Below are 16513 nucleotides of genomic sequence, written 5' to 3' on the forward strand. Positions count from 1 at the left end.
ACAAAAAAACTATTATAATCTGTAGCAACATGTTTCAAGAGTATAAAAATGTATGAGGTTGTTATCGCTTTAGATATACAAGGTGCGTTCCAAAGTAAACAGGACTTTAAAAAAAAAGACAGAACAAATGGTTTTATCGGCAAAATCAAATAATTTTATTCAAAATAGTCTCCTTTTGCTTTAATACAGCATTTTTCACGGTCCAAAAGTATGTCGAACGAGTGTTTTAGCTCGTTGCCCGGTATGGCCGCCAGTATGCCGGTGCAAGCCTTTTGAATGGCCTCCACGTCTGCGTAACGCTTTCCTTTCATCGGCAAATGCATTTTTCCGAAAAGGTAGAAGTCGCACGGTGCCATATCAGGTGAATACGGGGAGTGGTTGATTGTTAAAATCTGATTTTTGGTCAAATAATCGGCCACAAGCGTCGATCGATGAGACGGCGCATTATCGTGGCACACCAAACGCTTCAAAACTCGAAGGTAGAATACCGCATTAACGTTTTGGCCGGGTGGAACCAATTCTTTGTGGACAATACCCTTGGAATCATAAAAATATGTCCTCACGACCACTTTGAAAACGTTGAAACTACTCGTGCACTCTGCTACGGGATAGGCAATCATCGCCATAAACTTGTTTCATCAATTGAAACGTTTTGGTAAAAGTTTTACCAAGTTTAAACAAAATTTAATGGTGGCTTTGTTCGATGCTCATTTTCGCACCGATGACAAAAACATACTGACACTTAAAACGTAATAACTTCACTTCCAATAGATAAAATGTCATGAAATTTTTACTGGAAGTCGATAAAGGATAGCAGATTTCAACGCACTAGTCAACAAATAGATGGCGCCACTAGAGTTTACTTTGTTACTTTTTTACTGTTTACTTTGGAACGCACCTTGTGTGAAGGAGGCAATCAATTTGACAATAAAAAAAACTTTCATTGAAACAATTAAGGTGACCTAGACAACCATTTCATGGCATATACTGGATAACTTGTATAGCTCCTGCAACAAAGAAGAATTCACACATTATTAAACTTAGCTAAAATTTCTTTAAAAATGTACTCAACTATAAAATAAGTAAAAAAATGTATGTTAAAGAGTTTAAAATTTTCATTTGTTTTAAAATTGCATTGTTTTATATAGGAGACTGATAAAAAAATAATTAATTCTATTCCTTTTTCACAAAAAAAATTAAACAAAGACTGAATGTTAAGTATATCATAATTTGACATCTAATTAAAAATATATTACAGACCAATTTCTACGTTTATGTTTATTATAATGACTATCGTTATTACTTGTATAATGGACTCTATGCCGAATATGTCGGTTGAATTTGGAGTATTATAATAAAATTGAAGCGAACTATGTTCTCGAACATACTTTACTTTAATGCTATCTGCACATAACGAATATAGTGATTTCCAGCCATTTTGACTTTCCATCTGACTTTAAAGCGTTTATGTCGGTCAATACATATGTATGATATATGAAGGAAATTAAGTGGGTTTCTTGATCATACTGTCTTTTAGCGCTGAATATGAATAAAATTGTTCTAAATTTTGTTCTAAATATACCCCTAATATAATGGGTACCGATTATTTGGTCGGCTTTTATTCATATACCCAATATATTAAATGTATACCCTTTGGTTGAGTTTATATCAGATATATCTCATTTGAGCTCTTGCAACTTGCAGTAACAAAGACGGAAGAACACCTTCAGGTTTAGGCAAAATTTAATATAATATTAAACTAAGGAAAGTATCGCCGTAATTTCATTAATTTAAGGAAAGAGGAAACATTGTAATTAGAGCAAGTCAGGAAGGGCTAAGCTCGGATGTAGTCGACTGGTATACTCGTTTCAGCTTTCTTTATATATTTTAATAATTAGAAGTAGGAACTGCCTCAGCTATATACTGACAATACCATTTATTATATGCAATTATATATCTTACACATTGACCGATATTTTCGGTAAAAGTCAACTATAGGCACAGGGGTCCACATATTTAGTACCTATTGGCTTGAACCGTTTTGGTTCGATTTAGACAATTTTTGGTCACAAGGTGGCATACTTCAATCAGCATTATTCGCGCAAAGTTTTTTCCCGATACAATCATTGTTGCTTAATTTGCATAGTGGAAAGTGAAAGAATCAGATGGAATTTTAAATGGCGTTATATTGGAAATAGACGTGGTTGTAATCCGGTCGCCCATTTTCGCTCCATACCATAGATATATAAGGAAATGTTATGTACCGAATTTGATTGAAATCGACTAAGCATATCCCAAAATATGGGTTTTCACCTAAAAGTGGGCCGGTACCACGCCCAATTTTTAAATTTTTTTTAAACTGCAGAATCCCCTTCTTAATGTGATCGTGTGTACCAAATAACAGTCTCGTATCTTATTGTGGAGCTTAGTTATGGCAATTTATTTGTTTTCGATTAATGGCGGTTTGTGTGCGGTGCAGTAGTCCGATTACGCACATCTGCAATACCAACTGTCTTACGGTACCAAGGAATATGTGTACCAAATTTCATAAAGGTATCTAAACTTTTACTGAAGTTACAGCTTGCACAGACGGACGGGCGGACACCCGGATTTCAACTCGTCTCTTCATCCTGATCATTTATATATACATCACCCTAAATCTAATTCGATTAGTTAGTAATTATTGACCGATAGATGCGGTATAAAGTGAACCGCATTGCGAATATATTGATTTCCGATGCCATATAGACTTTTTCATATGCCTAATATAATATATTAAATTATGTGACTTTGGTTGAATTTATAACACATCCATTTTATCAATTAGGTTGACCTTATATAATTATCTCGGACAAGTAAAATGTAGTAATGAAACCGAGTAAGACTTTGACCTATAATATAAGGTAATAAGATACTAAATTTGATTGTAATCCAATCAGGTTCTTTAAATAATTTTATATAGTTTAATATAAAAGGCTTTGATATTTATAAATTGTTAGCGACAAAAGTTTTCCAAAGTCCCAGAATTCCATTCTTAATAAACATTTCGAAACTTAAGAAGTTTACCTAAGATCCCAGGTCCCAAAAAAAAACTATAATTTCTTTATTGTCCAAATTTTTCGAATATTGCATTTAGCTATGGTTGACTAGAAATAAGTTTTCAATGCGTATCTCTTTAGAGGAAAGTTCATTATTAAAGCTACTAAAAGGCAAGTTTCCGTAATATTTTACGTTCCTGTATTTTTAGGCACAAGTTTTCTACATTAAATGAAAGTATTTCTAAGTTAACGGATTAATATAATGGCTACTCTTTTTGTTACTCCTCTCAAGCGTAAAAAATAAATCAAACGTCGTTTGCAGAAATACCTGCTCTTGGTTTCAAGAGAAGTTCTCAAAAGTTAATTCACTTGTATGATTTATATTTGTATACCATTTAAACAGCATTTTATTTCCGAACCATTGAGTACATACCACGAATTTTATATATTCAATGGTAGTTTTCTTTTGTTGTTTTACTATTGTATCGCCAAAAACTCCGTTTATACTTTTGCAAGTAGGTAAGAAAAGTTCAACATTTTATTTTATTTGCATCAATGACTTCGAATTGATCTTTTATGAATAGATTTTGATTGTAAAAATATTATTGGCATCGAAAACACAACTTTCAAGCGATGACCCCTCTCTCATAATGTATTTCAATCAATTCATAAAATTATAGAGTTTTATACTCTCGCAACATGTTGTACAGAATATAATAGTTTTGTTCACCTAACGGTTGTTTTATCACCTAAAACACATCGAGATAGATATGGAGTTAGGTATACGTGTACATACTTGTATATCTCAGAGTGACGAGATGAGTTGAAATCCGTGTTACTGTCTGTCCGTGCAAGGGATAACTTGAGTATAAATTTATATATCTTGATAAAACTTGGTACACCTATTCCTTGGCACCAAAGAGTGGTTGGTGTTGCAGATGGGCGCAATCCGACCATTGCCACGTTCACCCTTGTAGAACGCCATTTAAAACCTATAAAGTGTAATAACTATGCACTAAATTAAGATACAATATTGTTATTTGGTGCAGGGGATCGCAGTGGTGAAAGTCACTTGTGGATTTGATATTTTATTAAAATGGGCGTGGTATCGCCCTCTAAATGAATAAATGTATTTACATATCTTCCACCATTGAAGCTGTCTCACTCTCACTCCCCTTTTAACGGTTATGTTGAAAATTACTAAAAGTGCGATAACTCACTGAATAAAACAACTACAACCATTATATTTCACAGCCAGGATGGCAGGGAGCCGCTTTGTGGGAGCCGGTGTAAAAATTGGACAACAGGCGTGGCACCGCCCACTTTTAGGTAAAATCTCAGGAATTTATTAACCAGTTTCAACCAAATTTGGTGTGAGGTTATCCTATTATTATTATTGCATACTATGTAAATAAATGGGTGGAATTGGTTGACAAACTCACCTACTACCTATTTTTAAATTCGCTCTGATTCTTTCACTTTACAAGTCAAACTTCAATGAAGTTATTAGGGAAAAACTTTGCACAAATATGCACTATGAGGGAAGTTGCAGAGGATGTTGGCATATCAATCGGCTCATGCCATTCAATTTTCTCGAATGTTTTAGGCATGAAAGTTGCGGCAGCGAAGTTTGTTTCGAAATTGTTAAATTTTGAGCAAAAGCAATGTCGCATTAGTATCGCTTGGGAGTTGTTGAATGACGTCAGCAACGATCCGGGTTTGCTCAAACGGGTCATTTTGGCTCCCTGCTCTTTTTCCTATTCACAAAACTGATGAAACCAGTGAAAGGAAAACGTTTCTCGATCGTAGCAGTGATTGTAGTATATGTACTTAAAACATAATTAATGATTGTTTAAATGAGTATAAACTCCTTCCTCCAAATATACCGTTCGACCCGGAAACTAATTGCACAGGATGTCACCACAAACGATGACCTCACCAACTATACAAAAGGAATTGGATCATCATTCGCAAAAACACACTCGTTCCGCAACCTTATTCGACATATCAACGATTCTGATACCTTCCACCTAAAGGGTCACGACAACAATCCCGCGCGCTCCGGTCAATTTTATACGACACCGATGCTCTACAATTCTATACTTACTTGATACATTTACTTGTGTAAAATTAATTATAAAATTAAGTCAAATAAAGTATATACGTCGAATTTGCATCCATTTTTCTTTGTGAAAGTTGAAATAGGGGAATATAGTGGTGTGCGCTACCCAAAAAATTGGGTCCTTAATTAAACATATTCATGGTCCGTGCGTTTTGTAAAAGCTTCTGTTTATATTGTTGTTGCTTCTAGTTTGGGGTCTATTGAAGCTTCGATTTAGGTCGTGTGGAACAATTTTTGTTTTAATTAGTTTTTTAGCTATCCTTTCAGCGATTTTGTACTGATTAGTTAGAAAGTCTTTCATTTGTTGACACGTGGGACATTTCTTTCGTGATGAGAGCGATTGCTCCCACAAAAGTAATGATTTTTTTGGTAATGCGGCGGTGCATATGTTCACCAGTATAGGGTCCCAGCAGTCTGTGGGAATATTCTGCGTCGATAAATCGACAAACAATTTGAAACAGTGGATTCAAGTTTGATAAATTCTGCATTTGTTTCTTTTTGAATTTTAGGCAACTTTATTAGTGTCGTTACTTATTTATCGAGCAATATTCTGTTGTTTTCATATCTAGATTTTAGAGATTCCGCCAAATTAAAATTGTCGTCATTTAGTGCGAACTGTTTTACTATTTATTGCGCCTGTTTGACCTTTAGTTTTGTATCGGAGGTGATACAATTTTTGGGCTTTTGATAATTTTGGATGGTTGATGTATACAGCTGTGAACATGTCCTGGAAGAACGGCTATTCTTCATAACCTCCATTGAATATTACTCTGTTACATGTGGGCACCTCGAGATGGATGCCTGAACTTGCCTCTTGACTTTGAATTTGTGGCACCTCTCGGATGTGGAGTAGGTGCAATAGCTTTTATTAGCTTTAATTGATCGGAGATTATAGCTTTAGTAGTTTCATACTGGTCTAAACAGTTTTCATACTTGGCGAAAACCGAGGTTTTAAACTCTTGTGGGAGATCTGATGACTCAGTTTCTACTATGGCGCCTTGAGCCGATTGGAGATGAGTCCAAAAATTGTTAAATTCTTTTCTTTTTAATTTCTAATAGCGATTCAGAGTTGTCTTGAATCGGTGAAGATAAAAATTCAGTACAGTATCGTATTAATCTGTCAGAAATGAATTTGGTGACAGAAATATCTTTGCCTTATATATGCTTTGTAGCAACCTGTCTTGCGCGCTGCATGTGTAATTTGATTTTTATCAAGATACATCATACTCTAATTAGTATTTATTTGCAAAATAAATGTATTTAATTTGGATTTAATTTTTAATATTTTGTTGTGTTTGTAATTTTAATTGTCTTAATTAAATTATTAAGAAGCGCACTTTTAATTTAAAAATACTTTGTCTGACCTTATTTTGAGGTATTTAGGTACACCTTAATACACGGACTTGTATGTACATATGTATGTACGAGTATTTATGTTCTTATGCAATTGAGAGATCGTTGAAGAGATTAATGCGTTTTTTTGTTTGTACGCAATCCTGCTTATTTGTTACAAGGGATATTGCGGGATATATGCCAATGTGGACTTTAAAAAGATGCACAAATACAATTGTATATGTTTTAATATGTATGTACGTATTTACGTACGCAATTGAGAGTTCGCTGAAGAGATCAATGCGCTATGTACATATGTACATAAGTATGCAATCTATCTGCTAGTATTTGATCACCTCTTTTGCAAGATTTAAAATTTAATATTGCAGTTAAATAATACCCAATGTAGGGTATAGAAAGATGGGCAGATTCTTTGCCGTAAATTTATAAAAATTTGCATATACAATTTAAGCGTACCATTCGTTCAGAAATTTGAATTCTGTAATCTATTTTTTGTATGTGATATACAAATATGTATGCATAGAATAATAGAAATATTTTGAAAAATTGTAAATAAGGAGAAAATTAAGGTACTCAAAAATATTCAATTTACATTTTTAATAACATATAGCGGTATTAAATGTAATAATGTACAAGTATGCATCAAGTTCTAATAGAAATGGTAACTTTACTTTTTTATATTTATTAACATAAAATATCAAGACGCTTTCATATTTATTTCTTTTAACCGCAAAGGAGTTACTTAGAATATTATATTTTTTTATTTAAAATGAGAATTGTAATCAATTCAAGGATGTTTTATAATAAATAGACAAAAATATAGAGTAAAGAAATTATGAATTTTTAATACTTAAAGATTAGATTCCTGTTATAAATTTGGCCTTGAAAATATTAGTAGCGGGTATTCAATACATTCTGGTGGATTAGGGAATTCCCGTCTTAACTATTTCTTTGAAACTATTAAGCGGATAGGTATTATGCATATTGTTCTACCATATTCATGGTAATTCATGGCAAGCAAAATGTGAAACCATCATCCCAACATACAAATAAAATATGCAACACGCAGTGTTGAGCAGTCGAACCGCACAAATATTTGCGAAAAATTTATGAAAAAGATTGACAGAAAACGCGATTCGAGTTGCTGGACTCTTTTGCTATTGTGAATGCACAGAGCGACACCAAAAGAGAACTTGCCGATAATAAGGGTCAATAGAGTCCCAATTTAAGAGCACACTTAGGATGATACTCTTGTATCGATCCTGGATGATTGATCTTGGACTAAAATGAAAGAAACAAGATTCTTTGCTCAGATCTTCATTTAAACTGATTTTTCTTTTTCGATTTGGTATTTCTTACATTTTTATTTGATGTGCACGCAGGCACTTATACATATGTTTATTTATCTCTAGGCATCCTATCAAATTACATGCTCCATAGAACTGATAAAACTGAACATGTGCACGCAGGCCCTTGTATGTACATATGCTTAGTTGGTGTAGGGAGTGTATATCAATATGGTGGAGGAGTCACCCGTAGATTCAATGGCCTCCGTTGAATAATATTTTTTTTTTCTTGTATGTAGGTATGTTTACATTGTTATTTCTATTTTATTTAGTCATGTTTTGAATTTAACAATGGGCCAGTAATATTGTTTCTTTTCTGCGTGTCTTTTTTATTTGAAGGGCATTGAATTAGCAAATTCTACGTTTACATTTATATATTAATTTTTCTTATTTTCATTATATATTATACCTATTATCGAGATTCCTATTGCTATTAATAGTATTGTTAGTGCGCTTATGCTATAACTTATATTTCTATGTAGTGTTAATTCTTCCAGTTTGTTTATATTTCTCTCTGGTTTATTATTATTTCTGAGAAATTTATTACTTTTCTAAACTGTAATACTTCGGTTTCTTTTTTAAGGTAAATTTATTTTTCTTCTACAATAACTTTATTGCTATCTCAATTTTAGAATTATAAAAATTTATTAGTGCATTTCCTTCAAGTATAATTTCTCTATTGTCGCAGTTTTGTTTTTTTATTAGGATTGTATCGTCTTCGATATCATCGATTATTGTTTCGTTATTATATTCAATTTTTCATTGGTTGAACTGACAAATTTTAATTTATTTCAGATTTTTGAAATGTGTTCCTTCTGTTTATTTACATATTTTATTTCCTATTGTAATTGCATATTTCTGTTCTCCTATCATTTCAAAATATTGCCTATTAGGTATAGGAATTTTCGCCATTATGATCCTGAAATTTAAATTTTCGTCTGACTTGAGTCTTGTATGCTTTTTTAAATTTTGAATCTGTAGATATTAAATGATTTCCCTCTTCTTAAAAATTGTCTACTCTCTTAATCTTGGTTGTGCTTTGCTAACTCTATGCTTCTTTATATACCTGTATTTATTCTGAAAATATTGCGTGTTTATTCTATTTTCTTTTCTATTAACAGTATTTATTACATTTTCTTTCTGCTTTTGTAGGTTGTCCGCAAGTTTCATTAGTTCGTGTTCGGTAAGTAGGTTATTTATGAAATCAATTGGTCTCTTTTTTATCGTAGAATGTATGGTATTATTATAGGCAGTTATTACTTTGAATACTTTTTCTTTCAAATTGTCATTGTTGTTTGCATCAGCTTTAAAAAGTCTTAAGTGTTCATTCAAAGTGGAGTGCAATCTTTCAACATCTGCGTTTCCTGTTTAGTATAAGTGGTCGTTAGGTGTAGGTTTATTTAATTGTCCTTTAAGAAATGTTTTATTAGTACTGTATCTAATTCGTTGTAAGGTATACTACCCCCTTTTGTGGGTACCAAATATCAAAATGAACAATTTCGTTATGTTTTTTAGGAGTTGCCGTAATATTTAAATTATGTTTGATAGGGTTTCCATCGAACTTCGCTATTTTACATATTTCACAATTATTGATGTACTTCTTTTTGTAATTTGAGGTAATAGTGTGTTATCTTTATTTCTTCAAATATTTCACTTACTCTCCTGTGATTATTTTCTAGGTGTTTCTCTTCTATCAGTGTTAAAAGTTCTCCTTTGTCTGTTATATCTTTTAAAATTGTGTTTGCTTTCATTATTTTTAGATTTGCATTATTTGCGAAAAATTTTATATCTAACTCCTGAAATTGTATAAATAATTTGTCATCTGGGCAATAGATTACGACTAAACCTTTTTCTGGTAGATTTTCTTGCATTATTTTTATACTCTCGGAACTCCTTGCTACAGAGTATATTAGCTTTGTTCACCTAACGGTTGTTTGTATCACCTAAAACTAATCGAGTTAAATATAGGGTTATATATATATATAAATGATTAGGATGAAGAGACGAGTTGAGATCCGGGTGACTTTCTGTCCGTCCGTCTGTGCAAGCTGAAACTTGAGGAAAAATTGAGATATTTTGATGAAACTTTTTACACATATTTCTTGGTACCGGTAAAACGGTTGGTATTGCAGATGGGTGTAATTGGACCACTGCCACGCCCACAAAACGCCATTAATCAAAAACAAATAAATTGCCATAACTAAGCTCCACACCAAGACACAACACTCTTATTTAGTATAAATCACATTAGGGAGGGGCATCTGCAGTTTAAATTTTTTTAAAGTGGGCGTGGTCCCGCCCCCTAATAAGTTTAATGTGCATATCTCCTATACCACTGAAGATATATTAACAAAATTCACTGGAAATAAATGCTTTTAGCATCTCTATGGACGGTGTAAAAATGGGGGAAATCAAGTGACAACCCCGCCCACTCCCCATATAACGGTACTGTTAAAAACTACTAAAAGACATTAAATTTTATTTCTGGGATGGTATGAGATTACTTTATAGGAACCGCGTTCAAAATTAGACAATGGGCGTGGCACCGCCCCCATTTAGATGAAACCCCATATCTTAAGATCTGCTTAACCGATTTCAACCAAAATCGGTACATAATATTCTTCTCATATTTCTATGCTATAGTGCGAAATCGGATTACAACCACGCCTATTTCCCATATAACACCATTTTAAATTCCATCTGATTTTTTCACTTTCCACTATGCAAATCAAGCAACAATGATTATATCGGCGTAAAACTTTGCGTGAATAATACGTTTAAAGTATACCACCTTGTGACCAAAAATTATCTAAATTGAATCAAAACTGTTCAAGGTACTGAATATGTGGACCCCAGTGCCTATAGTTGACTATTTACTGAAAATAACAGTCAACATAGCACAAGGCGACAAGATCCACAAAGAGATCTAAAACGAGTATACCATTTGACTTTGCGAGAGTATAAAATGATCGGTTACATCCGAACTTAGCCCTTCCTTACTTGTTCAAAATTAATTTAATTTTTTAATTATTATTTTGTTTTTTTTTCGTTTACTTCACTTTTTTCATTCGTTTTTTACTTTACTCGCTAATAATTTAATATGTTTTATTTTCTTGTTTCCGATTCGCCGTAAGTTATACGCTTTTATCCCGTACAAGATTCGTTAAAATGTATTTATTTTTTATCCTCGTCGCAAGTTTTGTTATCAGTTAAGATGATACTCTTGTATCTTTCCTGATAGATCTTGGACTGATCTTGGACTAAAATGAAAGAAACAAGCTTCTTTGCTCAGATCTTCATTTAGACTGATTTTTATTTTTTCGATTTGGTATTTCTTACATTCTAATTTGTTTATTTATCTCTAGGCATCCTATCAAATTACATGCATCATAAAACTGATAAAACTGAACATGTGCACGCAGGTACTTGTACATATCTTTAGTTGGTATTGGGAGTGTATATCAATAAGTGACTTTATGCACTTACAATGATATTAATTAATTACACACTAAAATAAACAACGATTTCGGTTTACTTTTTTTCCATCATAGGTTTTGCTGATGCCGAAATTGGGTCGATCCACGGCAGACTAAGTGCTGAGTTGGCTGGTGTTACCAGACCGTTGAATCAATCATTTCGATGAGATCACCAAATCGAAATGTATCTGATTTTGTCAACACAGATATTCTTTAAATGCCTCAGTAAATAAACACACCACCCTCCGGTAAAAACGGGCGCACCCTAATGTAACGCACCACACCTGAGAACACTCTCAGGTTCTAACCATATACGACGAACCACACCACACTCAACATTTGAGAGCACTACACATGATGACACACAACACACCAACTTAAATAAAAAGGCAGGGATCATCGCCCTCACAGGATTCGTTTCGATTCTACACGGCGATACATACGAATATGCGCGCTACGTGCACTCTTCTCGATACGAAAGCGATCCTGCGCGCAACACCAAATCGATTCGTCAACTGTTTTTTTACCTAAACATTTCTTTTTGGACAACACCGCTCCGCACGCGCCGCCTCTGCATTTAGCGATCAGATAATATATAAACTTATATTTAAGGAATTTTATTGTGCAAAATTTAATAATAAAATTCGAATACTAAACTAAATAGCGCATTTTAATAACTTATAACTATAAAAGTGGTGAGTGCTGCTAAAGTGGTATGTGATCCCTAAAGTATTAAATACAAATTTATTCAGATATAAATCGTGAAAAGAAGTATGAGTCGAATTGGTAGCGACCGTTTCTCGCAAATTTCCACTACTAACTGGCGAACAAACAACAATTTACGACCGTATTGTACTGACAGTTTCGGTAGCAATTTTTATTTTTTGATGCACCAGGTGGAACAGGCAAAAACTTTCTTTTTTCGCTACTTCTTGCTAAGACAGATCAAAAACTTGCATCGCATTGGCTTTTGCATCATCTGTTAATGCAGATGTAGTGTGCAACATAAAAACACAAGCATGAACTGCCGCATTGCTGAGACAGTGTAAAATTATCATTTGGGATGAATGCATTACGACACGCAAACATTCGCTTGAGACATTGGATAGAATATTGAAAAACTACAACTGACAGTGGATATGCACTTTCATATGATTCAAGATGCATCTGTAGAAACTTTCTCAAAACATCTGTTAGATATTGGCAATAGAAAAGTTGCTGTATATGAAAATACTGGATGCTTAAAATTACCAACAGATTTCACAATCACACTCACAAAATACTCTCATCGAAAATATATTTTATGATGCACACACAAAATATAAAAATTTTGATTGGCTGACAGAAAGAGCGATTTTAGCAGCAAAAAATGTGGACATCAACAACTTTGCAATGGCACAAGATTAGTCATTAAAAATTTATTGAAGCACATTATCAAAGCCACCAGTTTGACTGGCAAGTTCCCAGTATGTATTGCTACCAGGAATCCCAATGCTTCTTCCATATATGCCAATTGAAATGAAATGCACTCAATTTCCAATTATTGGCATTCGCAATAACGATCAATAAGTCTCAAGGACAAGCGCTGTGTTTTTGTGACTTAGATTTGGCTATATCATACTTTTCCCACGGACATTTTTATGTGACATGCGTGAACAAACTGGAAGGTTTTTCCCTAAAGACTAATTAATCTTTATTTCTTTTTAATTGCCATAATTAACATTAGAAATATGAACTTTATTCGATGTACAGATTGCTATCAATAAATTTAATTAAATATATATTTGTTATCTTAATGATCTTCATTCCTCTTTCAATTATAATTTCGTCCTCCACACATTTAGGATTTACAAGTTGTCATAACGCATAGTAAAATAATAAAATCATAAACTTTTCCACTTTTGAGTTTGCTTTTGTGTTGTGGTTAGATTTGTGTTTGGATTATATGCAGGTAATATGAAAATGCATAATAAACGCAATTTTACTAATGAAATGTGTTTTTAGACAAAAGCAAAGCGCCTGCGTTCCAACCCGACAAGAAACTGGCTGCTGGAAGAGGAGAAATCATTGATAGATTGAATGCAACTGAAAGAATTCCATAGTTAAGAATAATTTAAAATATTAGAATTACAAATGAAAAAAAGATTAGCAATAGATGAACTAAAACACAAATACAGATAAGGGGGAGTTAATATAGTGGTGAAAGTGAAATTTAAGTTTTTTAGAGTACCTGAAGTTCCTTTTTAATAATTATCTTTTCTATTAATTGTTGAATTAAAAATCTTATTATTTATTTATTAAAAAAAAACAATAAAGTGTGAATATTTATGTTTGAAAACTATATAATGATGTATATTGAGGTGTTACGTATTTTTATAACAGAATACTACTTATTGTGCTACTTCCTTGTGGTAAGATACATATATTGAGATGGGTCAATTTCAATACGTTCTCCGTTCTCAATTGATAAGCATATGAATACAGCACATCATAATCCATTCATTGCATTATTTTTATTTTTGTTTATTTATCATTATAAATTTCATTAATACGTCTTTGGCGCATGATGAAAAATTGATAAAATATGATTTTTTTGCACAAATGCTACATTGATTGATTGATTAAAAATGTGAAAGATTATGCAAGAAATGATATTTTACTATTTTCATAATTTTCTAATTTCAGTTGCAGTAATGCATACACAAATCTACATACATTTAAGCGTACAAATGTAAAACAACAATTGTCTCAAATAGCATCAGCACCAGAAATCAATATGGCAGCCAAATTGACAAATCCTAAATTTGTAGTAAATCACACACCAACAACATTTTCATTCCTGAACGCTGGCGCACAATCAATAAGCTAAGTCGTTTCATTCATAAAAGCATACGCCTTACACATCTCCCCGAGCATGCGTCTTTTCGCGACGATGGCAAAAGCTAGAAATCATAAATTGAACATCTTTCTGATGTTCCCTCTAGAAGGGAAAAGTGACAACCCTGCAAACATAGAAATCAATGACAAAAGTGGCAAAAAAGCTTTTGTCGATTTAAAATATTTCACAATTCTAAAATATTTTTCCGTGGCTTACAAAAATCTTCGTCAATATGTATGCATGTTCATATAAAAACATACATACCTACAATGATTTGTGGGCAAAGCTGTTAGAGCGGCAAGGGAAGCGATGAAAATCGGCGAGCGTTCGTTTATTTTTCGTCACATCTCGGATTTTCTACCAACAACACAATGTTGTGACGCTTTGTCGTCGCCTCAGTCCTTCGACAGATTGACTCTTTGACATAAAAGCAAAGAACGTGAGCTTCGATCATTGGTTGACCGTGTCAACGGAGATTTCACATGAAGTAATGACTGTTTATATCTACATACATATGTTGTTTGTAGACAAATTTACAAAATTACAAAACACAATTCTGTACTTTTATGACCCCATAATGGTGTCAAGCACTTGAATTATTTTAAGAAATATATCAAAATATGTTTAAATTATTATTAATAACTCACAAGATAGTAAAAATGAATTAACATAAAATAATTTAAAAATAATTATAAATAATAGTTCAATAAAAGGGAATATGTTCAAATAGCATATCAATATTCCCAGTTTGGCACACATATTATCAGAGAACGTAAATGAATATTTATTTACGTTCTTTGATATTATATTCTTTTCAATATTCGCCGTTTGGTTATGATAAGAGAGCGTATGTTTACAGATTCACCGCTGTTATAAAAGCGAGAAATGATATTTGTTTCTCCAGAGAATGTAAATGAATAGAGAAGGAGCAAATGTTAGCCGTTCTAAAATGTTAATTACGATGAAGGAACATCGAAAACGCGCAAGTTCGAAAATAAAATTTCACCACAACTATCAGGGTACGAGACGAACTACACCACTCGTTAAGCAAAATGTATACATATGTACAGATGTTCTTTGATATGCGCATAAAAAAAAATTGAAATAATAGAAACGAAAGTAATTGACTTCCGACAAGAAAATATAAATAATGAGGGAAATAATATGAAAATAGAATTCAAATATCATTTAATAAAAAAGGGTTATAAAAATAAAAAAAGAGTATATAAAAATATGATAGGATTCGAACTTAGTCAAAATATTTCACGTTGCAATAAACAAGTCTGTTATACAAGCACCACAGACAATATTCAAACCAAATTGTCCAATCTGTGAACTCAAACGGCTATTGTTGTTTACTTGCTTCAATGTTCATGTCTATATGTGAATATTCTTGAAATTGCCTTCCTTCATTCGCATGTCCAAATATATTTGCATATATGTACACATGTGTACATATGTATGTCCCTCAATATGTCTTTCGCAAAAAATCAAACATTCGCACAAGTGACAAAAAAACGTAGACGCACCATCATCGGCCAATAATATTCAAGCGAACTCGCGGCATGTTTTCTAAGTATTTCATATTACAACGACAACAAATTCATTCATAAGGAACGTGCGTCTGCTTCAAAGCAAAGTGCGTTCATTCATAACTCTGCGCCGTGCTATTTTTTCTGTGCGCCTGGTAAACCACATTTGGTTTTCATATAGAATTCCTACCGCAAATGCGCGAAAATAAAAATGAATGAAATTGATTTCGAATGTCTTCAGTAAAATTGAAGAAGCTTCTTGAAGGAGTTTCAATTTTACAATTGATCCTACCATTCCCCTCGCTTTTGTATGTTGCCAACAAGCTGCTTCCTCACGACGATGCTTAAAATCAGAAATTGAAGAATTTGTCTGATGTTCCCTTCAGAAAGGAGAATTAGCGAGTTAAAATAATATTTTAATTTTATTCATATTATGCACTATACAGCATTAAATTAAAAAATGTATATATAATTGCCATCTTTAACTACTTCTATATATTCTATGCACACTGCATATAGTACTTTTATATGTTTACTTAATATCATTATTTCATAGTTTGTCGATTTAGCCCATTTTATCTAAACACGACGCTATGAAAATGCAGCCCAATCGGTAATCGCAATATTTCAAAAGAGCATAAGTCAACTTTGAATAGCAGACCACTGCAAAAAGGACAAACGAGACAACATAGCCGACCGACATTGTCGTAAAATTGTCCATTCAAACAAATTTTATCAAATCCGCCACGATGCGCAAAATTCGGCGTC

Source organism: Bactrocera oleae, chromosome 5 (genome assembly GCF_042242935.1).
Source record: "Bactrocera oleae isolate idBacOlea1 chromosome 5, idBacOlea1, whole genome shotgun sequence".
NCBI classification, from domain to species: domain Eukaryota; kingdom Metazoa; phylum Arthropoda; class Insecta; order Diptera; family Tephritidae; genus Bactrocera; species Bactrocera oleae.